At 34.3% G+C, this 3,368-nt stretch overlaps 1 pseudogene; it reads right to left on the reverse strand.

The window, feature by feature from the left end:
- Nucleotides 1-902: 902 nt before the first annotated feature.
- Nucleotides 903-2,998, reverse strand: LOC124926275 (annotated as a pseudogene).
- Between the last annotated feature and the right edge of the window lie 370 nt (nt 2,999-3,368).

Raw genomic sequence — 3,368 nt, forward strand, 5'->3', positions numbered from 1 at the left:
AATAAAAAAAGATTATAAGTGCAATTATTATAATAAAGAGTACAATTATGTAGGAGTGTTAAATATTTGGTTTAATATTCGGTTCGGTTTTTGAATTGACTTACAAAAAAAAAAAAATTCGAAGAACCCAAACTGAGGAACTCGAATATCTCAAAAAAAAAAACGAAATGATGAGCACCTCCAATCATAATTCTGTTAGATAATATTTACACCTTCTCAGTTTTCTAGTCCTCCCCCCATTTTTTTATGGTACTTCACCATGTGATTGCTATGTTTTTATCCGTTGAACTTTTTATAATAAAATTTTAGTCGGTTGTGACTAGAGATGATAAAAGGTGGTCGGATATGTGGAGGAAGATGGGATTACTCCAACTTATTTATCTAAGGAATGACAATTGACATCTAATATGGGCTTCCAAAACATTGTTTTTGAATATAATTCACATGTGATAAATTTATGCTGCACTTGGCAAATTCAAAAGCTTAACTAAAATATTCAGCTTTGTCTCAAAATAGAGAGAATTTTATTATTACTTTTCCCAAAAAAGGTAGAAATAATCTTGGTCATACTATTGCAAAATCTTGCAAAGAATTCACTTTTTTATTACAAATTAGGTTTGTAATCTCAACTATTATGATATCACAATTCTGATTTGATATGAATGAAATATAACTTTGGAGATTGAAGAAAATTTTTTTGACAAAAACTTGCCCTTTTTTGCTGCCCTAAATGCAGCCAAGATTTGATTCTTGATGTATTGCTTTATATTGATGATCAAACAAAAGAAGTATAACATGAAGAAAATAAAAAGGTCAAACAAATGTACATTTGGCAAAGCAAATTACTCTATTTATATTATCAATACTCACAGAAATGACAAGAGATGCAGACTATAAGTCCATGAAACCACTCCACTCTACTCTACTCACTGTCTTTGCCACACGAGGCTGGAGAAACATGCTTTTTCAGAATATGCTCAGATAATTGACAAGCTGATATATATATATATATATCTTCATGGATGCCCAAATCAGAACATTCAAACTCCATATGAGGTCGAGATGTCTTATTTCGAGCAGAAACCGCAATCAATAGATCATCATCCGTCTGTTTCGTTTGTGTCTCTGATCTCTTTGTTCTCATTCAACGAGACTTTTTCGCTCAAATTCCTAGAGTCTTGCTGCTTGAAGTAAGCATTACGATAATCAAGTGCTTCATAATAATTCATAGCAAAACTTTCAGCCCAAACTTTGTTAAATTCAACACGGCATCGAGTCCACTCCTCTTGTTTCTGCTTCAAGCGTGTTAATAGAACTGGCAAAGCAAGATGTGCATTCTTCTTCAATACATCCATGAAATCAAGACCATGGACGCCATATATTCGTTCAACGCACCTTTGATCCAGAGCTGTAAAATGCTCTTCCACGCCAAAAGAACAATCTGCTGTAATGGCATTGCCATTGATTTTCTCTAAAAGATCTTCAACAAGCAAAATTGTGGAATTCACAGACACCAGTAACAGATCCATTTCAAACCTATCATCTTCACATCGAAACAAGATTTCTTCATACGGATTTTGGCACATGTCCTTGGAAGAGTAATCATCACTACTTCCTGAAGAAACAGAAACCCAATGATCATTTAATACTTCATTACCAATTTGTGTCCTATAACTACACAAAGGAATTGGGTAATCCTTAGGCAGAAGACGGTAGCTTGGAGTGATACTCTCACAGTTGGAGAGATCTAGCTCATGAATGGGCTTTCCTATATACTTATCATTGTTGGACAAGTATATCTTTTGGCCGGTTACATCTTTATTGTCAGATTGATCCCTTTCTCTATTTTCAACATTTCTACCATTATCCTTATCATCTGGTTCACCATCCTGATCTATATCTATATCACAGTGAGCTAGGAACTCATTAAAGCCCTCTATAAGGTCAGGATGTGCACCAAGTAAATCACTTACCAGATTTTTCAACTCGGATTGTGTGATTATTCCTCTACTATATGTGTAAAGGAACTTCAAAAAGTCCTGGTAACCATCAGTAGGACATAATCTATCCTTGATCTTTTCACACATGGCAAACTCTTTGCTGTAAATGCTTTTCAATTCATTCATCTGATCAGAAGACGACGATGAACCCTTGCCAGTTCCATAATTATCTGCGTGTTCTCTCCTCCTAGGTTGATTTGCGTAAGAAGTTTCACCTTGCTCAAAATGTGTGTCAGCACAATGATCCCACAAGCCACTTTCCTCCCTTTTCTTCTTTAATCTTTCACTGCGCCTTCCCTGCTCTTTATCAGCTCTATCACAATCTAGATCATGTTGATTGACAATATGCAGAGGACTGGGCATCCTGTCAACGTGCATATGGTTCATAGTGGGCAATGGTAAGCTTCCATCCTCACGGTGGGAAATAGAATTATTACTACCAGAAGAACCAAAGGGAAGAGTGTCTGCTTCTAATTCAACAAGCGTATTCACCGGCACTGGTTCGTCCTCGGGCGGGAGAGTGATTTGATATCCTCTGGGCAAGAATGTATTAAACCCTAGAATTAGGTCGCGATGTCCTGTAAACAAATCTTTGACTCTAGCTATAACTGCAGTTATGTTACTTCTCTGAGTCTTGAATTCGGTAATGACATCAAGAAACTGTTCATATATTGCTTTATTATCTTGAAATACGAACTCGACATCCCTGAGATATAAAATTCCATCATATGTTGTTCGATTCACTGAGTATTCGTCTCTGGACCTCTTCATCGCGGGGATCGTCTTCTTCCTTGGAATGCTGATCGGGAGGATGAAGCTTCTTCTTGATTTGGAGAATACAGAATTTGATCCTTCAGATCTAAAATTATCGTTTATCGTCTCTATCGATTAAGAACCCTAGCAGATTTGAAAGAAGAGGATGATAGTATATTATAGACGGATCTGTTTGGTTTACGAGTTTATATAGATAGGGGATGAAAATCTCCCTCTAAAATCCCAAATAGATCCATCTAAGCTTGAATAAAATCAAATAGGAAATAATCCTATTATAGTTTCTTATTTGTTTAGGAAATAATCCTAGTATAACTTCTTATTTGTTTAGGAAATAATCCTAGTATAATTTCTTATTTGTTTATAATTAATTATTTAAAAAAAAAGTAAAATAAAAATTCTCGAATAAAATCAAATAGTTATAGTTTCTTATTTGTTTAGGAAATAATCCTAGTATGACTTCTTATTTGTTTAGGAAATAATCCTAGTATAATTTCTTATTTGTTTATAATTAGTTATTTAAAAAAAAAAAAAAAGTAAAATAAAGATCCTCTAATAAAATCAAATAGTTATAGTTTCTTACTTGTTTAGGAAATA

Source organism: Impatiens glandulifera, chromosome 1, assembly GCF_907164915.1.
Source record: "Impatiens glandulifera chromosome 1, dImpGla2.1, whole genome shotgun sequence".
In the NCBI taxonomy this organism is placed as follows: domain Eukaryota; kingdom Viridiplantae; phylum Streptophyta; class Magnoliopsida; order Ericales; family Balsaminaceae; genus Impatiens; species Impatiens glandulifera.